This window comes from Stigmatopora nigra, chromosome 11, assembly GCF_051989575.1.
Source record: "Stigmatopora nigra isolate UIUO_SnigA chromosome 11, RoL_Snig_1.1, whole genome shotgun sequence".
In the NCBI taxonomy this organism is placed as follows: domain Eukaryota; kingdom Metazoa; phylum Chordata; class Actinopteri; order Syngnathiformes; family Syngnathidae; genus Stigmatopora; species Stigmatopora nigra.
Genome location: NC_135518.1, coordinates 1,802,440 through 1,818,021, shown reverse-complemented (window position 1 = coordinate 1,818,021; position 15,582 = coordinate 1,802,440). Strand labels below are relative to the sequence as shown.

The window sequence follows — 15,582 nt, the reverse complement described above, 5'->3', positions numbered from 1 at the left end:
AAGAAAGGTGAAATTTTGAGTCTCAAACTACAATTTGGAATATATAATAATTTATTTCTGAATTGTACTGACTTCTGCATGGTGCTCCAGGTATGCTGTATTTTAATTACAAGAAAGGGGACATTTTGAGTCTCAAACTACAATTTGGAATATATAATAATTTATTTCTTAATAGTAATTTGATTCTTTTTAATTTTACCATTTATATAATTGTTTTGAAAATGATTGATATCAAAGTGAACCAAATTTTTTTCTCTACTTTTTAAAGGTTAAAAAAGTGGCACACAATGAACAAGAAACTTATTTCCATGAATTCATGTCAAAACATTTTTGTGAGCAGCCCGGCGGCTTGAATGGTTAGTACGTTGGGCTCACAGCTCCGGGGTCCTGGGTTCAAATCCAGGTTGGTCCACCTGTGGAGGTTGCATGCTCGCCTGTGTTTTCTCCAGGTACTCTGGTTTCCACCCACATTCCAAAGACATGATAGGCTGATTGGATATTGTGAATTGGGCCTTGGTATGGCTGAGTGTGAATGGTTGTCCCTCTGTCTGTGCCTGCGATGGGATGGCCACCGATACAGGGTCTCCCTCGCCTCTGGCCCGAAGTCAGCTGGGATAGGCTCCAACACCCCCGGTTAACCTAGTGAGGATAAAGCAGTTTAGAAATTAAATGAAAGAGGAAACATTCTAATAATGTCCTATTAAAGAGTGTTATTTTTACTGACAAAAATTAATTAGTTCTGAAGTGGTTTTGTAACTGAGATTTAAATTTAAACACTAATATCAAAAAAGGGAGGGAGGGAAGGAGGAGGGAGGAAGTGGGAGGGAGGAAGTGGGATCGACAGGGAGAGGGAACAGCAAGTAAAATTTACAGAAATTACAATATACTAATCGTCTCGATGTGTCTGATCGGCGAGCTGTCTGGTTTGCAAGAAATAACAATAAATATACTAATAGTATATTAATTCGACTTTTATTAGTTTGATAAAAATGACCATATAAAATATGTTGTCAGGTTCATTAAAAATTACCTTCGTCCGTAATTATCAATAACTGCAGGAAGACATCTTATTCAATTATTGACATTTAATTAAATAGAAATGGATACAACAGGTAAAAGCCTCCGGAAGGGAGCGTTACAGCAAGTGTCACCTTACAACTTCCGAACGTCTCCTCGAATAGACGTTTTCGTCCCATTCTTATGGTCACAAGTTACAGAGTTGTTGATCATTCCATCACGTATGAGTAAAAACAACATCTGGGATTACAATAACAATCAAAGTATTTTACTAATAACAAAAACAGGGACTAGACCTAACAACATTTAGATTAGAGTAATTATACAACCTCCTTGACCTAAGAATCATATAATATAATCATAATCATATAATCGTTACATACAGAAAAACCCGAAGTGTACGGTTACATAACGATAACAATATTCTTGTTATTGTCCGAATAGCCCTGTCCTCGTCACCAAGGGCCCACCAAATCTCAAGGACCCAGATTGGGTGGATTGTTTGTATAACCATCCTGGAACAGGCTGTCTAGGTTAAAGATGACTTGGTGTGACCTCAACACTTTTGAAAAACAGAAAGAGAATGATTTAACAAAGTAATGAATTAATACAGAGAAAAGAAAGAGAATGATTTAATAAAGAAATGAATTAATATAACTATTATAATAGTAAAACAGAATAAACCCAACATTCCCCCGTTTTTATAATATGTATGTTATTAGTCATTTCTTAGTAATCACTAAATGGTAATGTCGGGTGACTGTGATTTTTCCCGCCTACTCCTTACTCCCATGGCTGGTCTGAAAGAGAAAAAACATAATTATATTCGTCCAATTGGTCCTCGGATTTACCGTACTCCTGGACCTCACTGCTTTCCCCAAACCGTCCCATAAGATACAACTCATGTACTTTAGAATTTGTAGGGGCCATTGCAGTAGTTATAAGTCGGCTTAGCAAGGAGCGCAAACAGGGGATACTACATCACCCACACAATGTTAGGATAGCGGTAATTGTGCCTATAGTCCAAATCTTTAGATTTTCCAAAGGTCTTATCCCACCAATCTGACAATGCGGACGTATCTACTCCAGAGTGCTCTTGCATATTGCGGTTCAGTGTTTGCAGGCCAGTAATGGCCCTGGTGAGAGATCCACTGGGTGACGTGTTGTTCGGTATGAAGGTGTAACATTGTTTTCCAAACATTGCACACACGCCCCCTGTTTCAAGGATCATATCCACCGCTATGCGATTCTGGAACGCCATCAGACTGGTAGCTGCCAGTTGTTCCTTCATGGCCACAAATCCCTGTTTAACATAATTTCCAAGTTTTGGACATTGTAATGTAAGTAATTTATTCTATCCACATTTTTGTTTGGGGTGATTAGAAGGAAGATAGACTCCCAACCTGCTGCGATCTGATTAGCCAGCTTATACTCATCTGGTACGCCCCGGGGGATGCCAATCGCATCAATGTATGTTGGATCTCCTTCCCTCCATGCCTCTCGACGATGTCGGGAGGGTCGACCCTTCAGCCGAATTATGAGCCGCCAATTGTATCTCCTCCACTGTGGATGGAAAAACAGACACCGGTAAGAGCAGTGAGACCAAAGTACCTAGTCCTGCCGCGTTTCGGCAGGAGTCGTATAATTTATCTACCACCCCGCCACCGTAGGCCAGAACGTGGTATCAGGGGTGTAGTTTGTTTTAGAACGCCGGTACACCACGTCTCATTTATCGCCCCCAGCTTCAGACCATGCCCTGTAAGGTTTAAGCAGGTAAAATGATTAAACAGTGGAAAAATTGACTTCCTATTTACCGCGTAACAGGATAAACACTGCTTCAATATTTTTTCTTGCCAAGTAGGACACGTTTTTTCATTTGTAAAAACACTTTTCCCCAAATGAATGGTGATTGAGGGAGTTGTTAGATCCCATCGTATTTTCCCTTGTCTGGTAGGTTATCCTAATCCTTTGTAAGATGGTTTAGTCTCAATTGAAACCATATGGAGACGTCAAACCCAATATAAAAGAGTTCCCTATAGTTTTATGGTATTGCTTGCTGAGCAATAATCTTTTCAATTAATATTGGTGTTTCCCGTATCTTATTAAGTCAGAAAGTTTATCTTACCCGTCCCCTCAATGTTTCAATTGAGACCACCCTTTTACCAAAGTAGCTCCACATAGTGCTTGCCTTCTTTACACTCCATTAACAGCGCCCAATTATCCCCCGTTTGGGAAATCCCTGTTTCAGAAATAAATTTTCACAGGTTAATATGTCAGTCCAAGCTTTCCAATCTTGACCAATTTCTGCAACAAGGCTTTTCCCAATCTTCAATTTTTTGCTGTTAATGTACCACACATATTTCCCACCATAGATTGCCCCTTTGTATGGCAACCGGGACGTCGCCGAGTCCAAATATATATATATTTTCAATGTGGAAATTTGATTTAGTAGGTAATGTTAATTAAATGTAAATGTGTATGTTTCTCGGTTTACCCTCCCGTAAGAAGGTGTATCCTCAATTGAAACGCCTCCGCCTTTTTCTCCAACTGGAGAAAACAACCCTACTGTGGAAAGGAATAGAATCACAATCATCATTAATCTCATTGCCCCAAAAGCAATAATTGTTTTCAACATGACTTTTTGTCTTTGTTTAGGGAGTTTTCCTCTTGAAACGTTTCAATTTAGACAACCTTCTTACTGTGGGAAAGGTGCATCCGTGTCCCCTTTCAGTAACAAGGACCCTCCCACTTTGCGTTGCTCCGATGTTTCTTCTTTTATGCTGCTTATCAGCATCCAGTCTTCAAGAATCACCGTCGCTTCGTCCGTTTCCTGTTGACAAGCAAAATCTCCCTCTGATAGTCTAAATTTGGTGTGTGCGTTTTTTTTTTTCCTGATAGATTCGCCTCATCATCCAATTGTCATTGTGTGGTGAATAATAACAATTTGTAAGGTCTACCAAACAGGACTTCATATAAGGTCCGCCAATTGTGGATGGTAGACAACTATTATATTAACAAAATGGGAGCTAATAAAAATAAAATAAAATCTATATGTATTTTTTGAAATGGATATGTGGGTATGCATATAGATTTAAACCCTAAGCCTTGTAGTGCCGTTGTAGCAAGGCCACCTCCCCCTTGTCGAGACATAGGTCTTCCCTTGACTCAAGCCCAAATTATTTTCTTTATTGATCTTTTATTGATAGATTATGTCTCGGTGGTCTGCCAATCAAAAAACACAAAAAGACAAACTATCATTCACGCTCACACTCATAAACAGAAGAATTTAGTGTGTTCAACCAGTCTAGCATTTTGTGGGAGTAAACTGGAGTACCCGGAGAAAATCCACAAATTCTCGAGGACGCCATGAATACCCCACATTCCGGAAAGTCTGGATCCACCCCGCATTCATTAGTAGATCCTTTAATATACACACCCCCACTCTAGCATTTTAACCGTTTGTAAAAAAATTACCTTCAAGTTTCACACAAAGTTATATCCTTTTTAATGCTATCAGTTTACCTGTTTGTTCCCCGAATTGAGGTGGGAATAGTTTCACATCTAAAGTTTTTATTTTTTACAGCCGCCATGACCTAATGGCCCCCTATCATGTTTTTGGAAAATCCCAATTCCCTCTAATAGCATGCCAATCACCTTTTAATGCGGCCATCCAATTTTGTTTCTACTTGTTTCAGGTGATAAGATAATCTCCCCCATTTGTAAAACAAATTCATCCACGCCTAATTTATACAACATGACGCCTATGGCCTTTATTACGTCACCTTGACTCCAAATTCTATGAACCAAGATAACACGCCGAATTTGTAAGCGAATTTCCCCCATCCCATTTTGTTCATAGACAACCCATCTACCTAAAGCGTCACTTGTTTCAAAACATGAAAGGCCCCACTAGAATTCGTGCATCCAGCGCCAAATAGAGCCTATTTACACATTTGTCTCAAACTTGTTTTAGATATGGGGTCCCCAATTTCCCAAAATTTCCCAGAATTAATGTACTACCACATCCTGTCAAAAACCCAAAACGACTAACATAACCTGTTTCTAAGCCAGATTCTGGAATTTGGAGAATTTCTCCTTTCCCTCCCTTATCTAAGCTTGTTATTGTCACTCGTTATCACTGTAACATTCAGGCGTATTAACCTCATCGTTGCTAAAGTTCTCACCAATTTGCATGCCCTTAAAGCCGTAAAAAGCAACGTTTTTTGGTTGTATCAATTGACCAATGCTTATCCAATCTGTAATATCCTTAAAGTCATCAATATGACCTGTGACAAAGCATATTTCCTCCTGCCAGGACAACAGACAATGTTCTTTCAAGTGCACTTTGAAAAACATTCCATGTTACTCCATTCTTAGGGAAAATATGCTCATCCTAAACCAATTATTTTATTTACAATTCACCTAATTATTTGGATGAATGCCATGAATTTTATCATGCCACTATTGCATTGTAAATTTCCCATCTGATGTCGTTAACAGCCAAATAATTTAATACCTACTATACTTTGTAAATCACCTCATATGATGTTTACTTAAGACAAGAGTCATTTCCCATAGCCTGTTACCAAAACAAAAATCTACAACAATTAAATGAGAGAAATCAACCTTTTGTTAGACAATTCCTAATTACAAACTTTAATGTTTTAAAAACCTTATCGTCACCAATATACCATAATATTGTAAATTTTGTCATCCTGGCCTTTTTTTCTTTTAAACAGCCAACCTCCCTCCTGGATTAAAGTATTTTGAATAATCAAAAAATTCTGAAATAGTATTAATATTATTTTATCCTCCAAAAGCTAGTTTCCTTTAACTAAGAGCCCTTTGAAATCCACAATTGCTCAAAAATGACTATTTTGGTCTATTTCCCAAATCCAAAGCTTTTTACCAAATCAACCTTTTACTAAACAGATTTTCTATCCTCTTAATACATTTCATTTTAAAACCCAAAATATCAATGCGAAAGCATTCGCATAACCTTGCATTTCTTGCAGCCCATGTATTGTTCTTATTCTGAAAAGTCCAAACAGAAAACGCAATTAGCCGTTAACTATGACCTCCACTCTTGCTGCGAAAACAGCATTGTTATCTTATGTTTACAAACCAGCTTTTTCCCTGTGCCCAAATACAACGCTTTTTAGAGAAGACAACCATTAAAACGTCAAATTAACCCCTCTTCCGATATTCAACTACATCACAATATTTTTTCCAAGACCCCATATATCCAGAATATGTATGCTGCAAGCACAACAATATGGCAAAAACCCATTTTCTGCCCTCAAGTTTGCTTCAGCACCCCCAAGGCCAATTATTATTATTATAATGTCTTCACGGAAGGGATCACAAAATTTTAGTCGTTTACACGGTCCGAACGCTCCCGAAAGCCCAACACAGTTAAATCGTCTGCCCCGCGGCCCACATGTTTCACTCCCATCTAATCAGCAGCCGCTGCACCAGAAACGCTTCCCCCGCAGTTGACACATTTTTTTGGCAAGTCTAGAGCATAATAAAAACACAGGTGACATTCCCTGCTAAACATTTAAATGATCATTTTGTATATATTCTTTTGTCTTTTTAAACACCATCTTCCCGTTAGCGGACGGGATCAAAAACCAAGCTGCAATAAGCCATCACATTGCTGTAAATTGACAGTACATATAGGTTATATTAACAAAGCACCACCAGCACTTGGAAATAACCATTCTAATTGTTGTTATACAAGCCCAAGCATCACAAAAAAACCCAATTTAATTGTAATCACAAAACGTCATTCCTGGATTAACCAAATCAAATACCAGTGTCCCCATTAATTTTCTAGCTCCCTTTATTTTTGTTAAACTTCCTCCGCGCCCGTCACCTATCTCGGTAAATATTTTCCCCGTCAGCCGAGGAGGCCCCGCTATTTTTTCCTTACCAAACAGTACTTTCCCGCCGCCACGGTCTTAAATATATCCCCGTTATCCGAGGGAGCCCCCACTATTTTCCCAAAATAGTATTTTTAACTTCTCCCCGGCCTTATTTCGCCATTAGTGTCTGTGGAACAAGCTGTTACACTTTTATCCACTCATATTATTTATATATGTATATTACCTCCATTAGTGTCTGTGGAACAAGCTGTTACACTTTTATCCACTCACATATTATTTATATATGTATATTACCTCTATGCATTAGTGCATATATTATCCTGTATTCTATGCATTTTAAGCTGGCCAGCAAACCCATATTTATTTATCCATAAATATAGCTGTGTAATATTTTTAAAGCGCTTTGTCTTTCCAATTTTTTCCAATCCTTACAAGTTAGACGTATTTTTTGGATCGTCATCCAAACCCGCCTTACAACACGTGTTTCCCATATTTTACTTTTTTGTAGTGAGTTCGTGTGCCTCACACAGTTAACTCTTACCAATTTTTTATTATTATTAATATTATTATTATCTATTCGACTGTATCGACTGTATCTCCTAGGCCTTTCCTAATTTTACTGCAGAAACCACACAAACACCATACAACGTATATTCGTGCCTACCCTTTAGACACAGGACACTCCCCGGCCCCAATATTGTACCTCTAGTACAATATATTCGTGCCTACCCCTGAGACACAGGACACTTTCCAGCAAAGTGCCCCACCGTACCTGCCATTGACTAGTATAAACACAGGGTTTTATCGCCGTCACCCAGGACGCGAAACCAGCCCAACAATGGGCCTCACATACAATGTCCCTTTAACGCATTTGTAAACACCTTCACAACATGCAGACATTAATGTGGACTTACCCGAGATCCATCAGATGTCTCCCTCCAGCAGGAAAAGTCTTCAACCGCCGAGAATCCAGGCGCCCCCGTCGAAAAACTCCGGCCCACCAAGGGTTTTGAAGACGCCGTGCGCACGGTCACTTACCAGATGTCGAACAGCAGCGCCTGGGTTCTCGCTCCGGTATATTGACCTCCATGGCTCAGAAGGACCAAAATGTCAGGTTCATTAATAATTACCTTCGTCCGTAATTATCAATAACTGCAGGAAGACATCTTATTCAATTATTGACATTTAATTAAATAGAAATGGATACAACAGGTAAAAGCCTCCGGAAGGGAGCGTTACAGCAAGTGTCACCTTACAACTTCCGAACGTCTCCTCGAATAGACGTTTTCGTCCCATTCTTATGGTCACAAGTTACAGAGTTGTTGATCATTCCATCACGTATGAGTAAAAACAACATCTGGGACTACAATAACAATCAAAGTATTTTACTAATAACAAAAACAGGGACTAGACCTAACAACATTTAGATTAGAGTAATTATACAACCTCCTTGACCTAAGAATCATATAATATAATCATAATCATATAATCGTTACATACAGAAAAACCCGAAGTGTACGGTTACATAACGATAACAATATTCTTGTTATTGTCCGAATAGCCCTGTCCTCGTCACCAAGGGCCCACCAAATCTCAAGGACCCAGATTGGGTGGATTGTTTGTATAACCATCCTGGAACAGGCTGTCTAGGTTAAAGATGACTTGGTGTGACCTCAACACTTTTGAAAAACAGAAAGAGAATGATTTAACAAAGTAATGAATTAATACAGAGAAAAGAAAGAGAATGATTTAATAAAGAAATGAATTAATATAACTATTATAATAGTAAAACAGAATAAACCCAACATATGTCAACAGCTTGCTGTATTGCAAGTGGCTGTATTGCAAGTGGCTGTATTGCCAGTGGCTGTATTGCCAGTGGCTGTATTGCAAGTGGCTGTATTTGCAGTGGCTGTATTGCCAGTGGCTGTATTTGTTGGGTCATTTGTTGGGCTTACCGCTATGTGTTTGGGCTTAAAACCCCAATGAACAAAATCACAACAATCTCTCTTATTTTATAACTATAGTTTGTGAAAATTTAAAATCCTTATCAGTCCAAATTAAATATGCTAACTGGTATTCTATATTGATCACTGCTTCCTTGTTAAGATCACTAAGTATATGTTTTTTCCTTTCCTGCAATTTCACAAATTAACCAATCATACCAAAAATAGGAAAATACAAAAAGCAAATCAGGCTGCCCTCTCCTCAGGAAAACAGCTTTTCCGTTCAAGGCAACAGTTACATTCACATCAATTAGTATCCAGAAACAAATGCACACATTTATAATTATGAACAGAATTGAACCCAATAAGATGTAACCACCCCTTGTTTGTCAGGGTTAATAATTTTAGCACAATTGAGTCATTTAGAGCAATTAAAACTCCTTACTTATAAAAAAAACTTAGTAATCAAGTCCCAATTCATTCAATGTGTATCACATTGCATATTGAACTCAGTTGTTTGAAATTGAAAACATCCCAATTTAGTAGTCTTTTTATCAAAATACATTGTCTTTGAAGTTTGCCAATCATCTCCTATAAAACTTTCTTAATCAATATTTTTCAATAGTCAGGCATAAAATTGAAATCCAGTTCCATTTCTATCAATTTTCTTTCTAATTGTTCACATTAACTATCTGTAAGAAGGTTTGGTCTCAATTGAAACACTTTCACTCTTTTTATGGAGACAATAAAACCAATATCAAAAGTATGGCCTTATGGCTTACGGCATTGCTCCTGGAGCAATAATGTTTCCAATCCCGATTGGAGTGCTTGCCACTACGTCTGATCACGTCAAAAAGTTGATCTTACTTGTCTCCTCAAACGTTTCCACTGAGAGAACCTCCTTTCAGTGCAAAGGTGGATCTGCATCCTCCTTTTCAGCTATTTTGATGTCTGCTGGTTGGTCAGCCAAACTTGGTACGGACGTTCTCATCTTGGGTTGCTCGTGCGTCTTCTCCATGTTTCCTGTTGAAAAACACAGTCTTCTTCTGCTAACTCAAAATTTCTGTGTGTTTCTGTAAAGTTTTTCTTTTATGCAGATAGCCAGATTAGACTCATCATTCAGCTCCAATCGTGTAGTGAATGATGGCGTTTTGTCTATAGTCTACTAAATAGGATTTCCATATTTTATTGTCCGGTTGACCTCGTTATGTGGGCGCAATGATTTCTTAACGAAATATGGAACCTTTTGTCAATCCCGTCAATTAGTCTGTTAACACAATTTGGATGCCATTATCACTATAAATCAACGGTACTTTGGAATTTCATATCATGCACTGTTTTTGTTTTTTCATTTCAGTGCCAAAATTTCGCATTGCATATTCGTTCCTCCAATTCAATGCATTATCATCAAAACATTTCTTTGGACTAAATTTTTCATGGCCATCCAAAATGGCTTATTGGCGATTTCAGAAATTGATTTCAAATTTCCAATCCTTCGCTGCCATCCCTGAAAAGGGCTTATTGGCAGCTAACCACCTTTTGCTGTCCTATCATCACTAATCATTCTCAAAAGAAATAGGTTAATGTCATTTGGTTAACATCAATTGTTTGATGCTTATGCAATCCGTTATATTCTAATAGTAATTAATATGACTTGCGCTAAAGCATATCTCATCTGTTGATGGGCGAGCGAGACACATCATTCCGTGCCCTGAATGATCTATGATGCTCACATAATCCCAGAGAAATCATGCTTATCCTAAATTAATTTTATGTAAACTTGCCAGGTACAAATTACCTAATAATTTGGAAAAATGCCATTTATGCATTGTCTTTATGTTTGATATCATTAATATTGTTGATTTCCTCTGCCTCTAAATCCTTATCTCTCTCTGCTCCTCCTTTCTTCATCGCTTGGTGCAAGGTAATTTGAGATTTCTCTTGCCTGGCATTCCAGGAGCCCCCCCGCACGCACCCTCCCTGTGTCCTTGGAGTTTGTAAAAGTTGCCTGGCATGGCCTGTACGGAGAGGGGGCATAGGTGGGGGTCACTGTCTCTTAACAGGCCTAGTATCAATCAAAGCTGTAAATACATTGTTCATGTTATTATAATAACTTGTATATAATTACATCTTATTTATCCGTCTAAGTAGTCTCTTTCGCCGTTTAAACTCTTATTTTGCGCGGCAATCGTCAAGATTTAGGAACGTGTCATAGCGTTTTTGTATATATGTATATATATCTATTCAGATGAAGATTACTTGCATGATTTTCTCACTATCCAAAATGCTTTCTGCCCTTATTTTACATATTTGTTTTATCCACACTTTAACAGCGCGCAGTCGTGTTTTCAATTTTTCTACATTTTTTCCTTTCTTAATCTTCTTTGCTCTTTTTTTCCACTAAATTTTTCTTAACTTGTTCTTTATCTCTTGTGTCTCTCAAAGACGGGTTAAAATCATACTTGGTCACCTAAAATTCCAGATACCTGCATGCATTAGTGTTAAAACTTGCAATAAACTTAACTGTTAGGTTCATTAATAATTACCTTCGTCCGTAATTATCAATAACTGCAGCCAGACATCTTATTCAATTATTGACATTTAATTAAATAGAAATGGATAACAATAGGTAATACCTCCGAAGGGGAGAGTTTCAGCAAGTGTCTCCTTACAACTTCCGAACGTCTCCCCAAATAGACGTTTTCGTCCGACTCTTATTGTCATGAATCAAAACAAGTTACAGAGTTGTTGATCATTCCATCACGTATGAGTAAAAACAACATCTGGGACTACAATAACAATCAAAGTATTTTACCAATAACAAAAAGAGGAGACTAGACCTAACTACATTTAGATTAGAGTAATTATACAACTTCCTTGACCTAAGAATCATATAATATAATCATAATCATATAATGGTTACATACAGAAAAACCCGAAGTGCACGGTTACATAACGATAACAACATTCTTGTTATTGGCCGAATAGCCCTGGCCTCGTCACCAAGGGCCCACCAAATCTCAAGGACCCAGTGGATTGTTTGTATAACCATCCTGGAACAGGCCGTCCAGGTTAAAGATGACTTGGCAATACTCGTGACCTCAACACTTTGAAAATAGAAAGAGAATGATTTAACAAAGAAATGAATTAATACAAATATATTTATAATAGTAATACAGAATAAACCCAACATTCCCCCGTTTTTATAATATGTATGTTATTAATCATTTCTTAGTAATCACGAATGGAAATGTCGGTGACTGCGATTTTATCCGCCTACTCCTTACTCCCATGGCTGGTCTGAAAGAGAAAAAACATAATCATATTCGTCCAATTTGTCCTCGGATTTACTGTACTCCTGGACCTCACTGCTTTTCCCAAACCGTCCCATAAGATACAACTCATGTACTTTAGAATTTGTAGGGGCAATTGCAGTAGTTATAAGTCGGCTTAGCAATTAGCGCAAACAGGGGATACTACATCACCCACACAATGTTAGGATAGCGGTAATTGTGCCTATAGTCACCACGAAGGATGTAGCCAAATCTTTAGATTTTCCAAAGGTCTTATCCCACATATCTGACAATGCGGACGTATCTACTCCAGAGTGCTCTTGCATATTGCGGTTCAGTGTTTGCAGGCCAGTAATGGCCCTGGTGAGAGATCCACTGGGTGACGTGTTGTTCGGTATGAAGGTGCAACATTGTTTTCCAAACATTGCACACACGCCCCCTGTTTCAAGGATCATATCCACCGCTATGCGATTCTGGAACGCCATCAGACTGGTAGCTGCCAGTTGTTCCTTCATGGCCACAAATCCCTGTTTAATATAATTTCCAAGTTTTGTAATGTAAGTAATTTATTCTATCAACATTTTTGTTTGGGGTGATTAGAAGGAAGATAGACTCCCAACCTGCTGCGATCTGATTAGCCAGCTTATACTCATCTGGTACGCCCCGGGGGATGCCAATCGCATCAATGTATGTTGGATCTCCTTCCCTCCATGCCTCTCGACGATGTCGGGAGGGACGACCCTTCACCTCCTCCGAATTCTGACCCGCCAATTGTATCTCCTCCACTGTGGATGGAAAAACAGACACCGGTAAGAGCAGTGAGACCAAAGTACCTAGTCCTGCCGCGTTTCGGCAGGAGTCGTATAATTTATCTACCATCCCGCCACTATAGGCCAGAACGTGGTATCAGGGGTGTAGTTTGTTTTAGAACGCCGGTACACCACGTCTCATTTATCGCCCCCAGCTTCAGACCATGCCCTGTAAGGTTTAAGCAGGTAAAATGATTAAACAGTGGAAAAATTGACTTCCTATTTACTGCGTAACAGGATAAACACTATTTCAATATATATATTTTTTTTCTGTACAAGTAGGACACGTTTTTTCATTTGTAAAAACACTTTTCCCCAAAAGAATGGTGATTGAGGGAGTTGTTAGATCCCATCGTATTTTCCCTTGTCTGGTAGTTTATTCTAATCCTTTGTAAGATGGTTTAGTCTCAATTGAAACCATATGGAGACGTCAAACCCAATATAAAAGAGTTCCCTATAGTTTTATGGTATTGCTTGCTGAGCAATAATCTTTTCAATTAATATTGGTGTTTCCCGTATTCTATTAAGTCAAAGTTTATCTTACCCCTCCCCTCAATGTTTCAATTGAGACCACCCTTTTACCAAAGTAGCTCCACCTAGTGCTTGTCTTCTTTACACTCCATTAACAGCGCCCAATTATCCCCCGTTTGGGAAATCCCTGTTTCAGAAATAAATTTCACAGGTTAATATGTCAGTCCAAGCTTTCCAATCTTGACCAATTTCTGCAACAAGGCTTTTCCCAATCTTCAACTTTTTGCTGTTAATGTACCACACATATTTCCCACCATAGATTGACCCCTTGTATGGCAACCGGGACGTCGCCGAGTCCAAATATATATTTTCAATTTGGAAATTTGATTTAGTAGGTAATGTTAATTAAATGTAAATGTGTATGTTTCTAGGTTTACCCTCCCGTAAGAAGGTGTATTCTCAATTGAAACGCCTCCGCCTTTTTCTCCAACTGGAGAAAACAACCCTACTGTGGAAAGGAATAGAATCACAATCATCATTAATCTCATTGCCCCAAAAGCAATAATTGTTTTCAACATGACTTTTTGTCTTTGTTTAGGCATTTTTCCTCTTGAAACGTTTCAATTTAGACAACCTTCTTACTGTGGGAAAGGTGCATCCGTGTCCCCTTTCAGTAACAAGGACCCTCCCACTTTGCGTTGCTCCGATGATTCTTCTTTTATGCTGCGTATCAGCATCCAGTCTTCAAGAATCACCGTCACTTCGTCCGTTTCCTGTTGAGAAGCAAAATCTGCCTCTGATAGTCTAAATTTGGTGTGTGTGTTTTTTTTTTTCTCTGATAGATTTGCCTCATCATCCAATTATCATTGTGTAGTGAATAATAACAATTTGTAAGGTCTACCAAACAGGACTTCATATAAGGTCTGCCAATTGTGGATGGTAGACAACTATTATATTAACAAAATGGGAGCCATTATCACTATAAATAGTTTCTGGAATTCCATATCGTGGAATGATATCCATATGATCTAATAAAAATAAAATAAAATCTATATGTATTTTTTGAAATGGATATGTGGGTATGCATATAGATTTAAACCCTAAGCCTTGTAGTGCCGTTGTAGCAAGGCCACCTCCCCCTTGTCGAGATATAGGTCTTCCCTTGACTCAAGCCCAAATTATTTTCTTTATTGATCTTTTATTGATAGATTATGTCTCAGTGGTCTGCCAATCAAAAAACACAAAAAGACAAACTATCATTCACGCTCACACTCATAAACAGAAGAATTTAGTGTGTTCAACCAGTCTAGCATCCATAATTTCATTTTGTGGGAGTAAACTTGAGTACCCGGAGAAAATCCACAAATTCTCGAGGACGCCATGAATACCCCACATTCCGGAAGGTCTGGATCCACCCCGCATTCATTAGTAGATCCTTTAATATACACACCCCCACTCTAGCATTTTAACCGTTTGTAAAATAAAATTACCTTCAAGTTTCACACAAAGTTATATCCTTTTTAATGCTATCAGTTTAGCTGTTTGTTCCCCGAATTGAGGTGGCTATAGTTTCACATCTAAGGTTTTTATTTTCACAGCCGCCATGACCTAATGGCCCCCTATCAGGTTTTTGGAAAATCCCAATTTCCTCTAATAGCATGCCAATCACCTTTTAATGCAGCCATCCAATTTTGTTTCCTCTTGTTTCAGGTGATAAGATAATCTCCCCCATTTGTCAAACTAATTCATCCACGCCTATTTTATACAACATGACGCCTATGGCCTTTATTACGTCGCCTTGACTCCAAATTCTATGAACCAAGATAACACGGCGAATTTGTAAGCGAATTTCGCCCATCCCATTTTGTTCATAGACAACCCATCTACCTAAAGCGTCACTTGTTTCAAAACATGAAAGGCCCCACTAGAATTCGGGCATCCAGCGCCAAATAGAGCCTATTTACACATTTGTCTCAAATTTGTTTTAGATATGGGGTCCCCAATTTCCCAAAATTTCCCAGAATTCATGTACTACCACATCCTGTCAAAAACCCAAAACGACTAACATAACCTGTTTCTAAGCCAGATTCTGGAATTTGGAGAATTTCTCCTTTCCCTCCCTTATCTAAGCTTGTTATTGCCACTCGTTATCACTGTA

General features: G+C 38.4%; 1 protein-coding gene across 5 annotated transcripts in view; it reads left to right on the top strand.

The window, feature by feature from the left end:
- Positions 1 to 15,582, top strand: part of raph1a (Ras association (RalGDS/AF-6) and pleckstrin homology domains 1a) — a 116,467-nt gene that overhangs the window by 67,796 nt on the left and 33,089 nt on the right. The gene's annotated exons all lie outside the window — the stretch shown is intronic.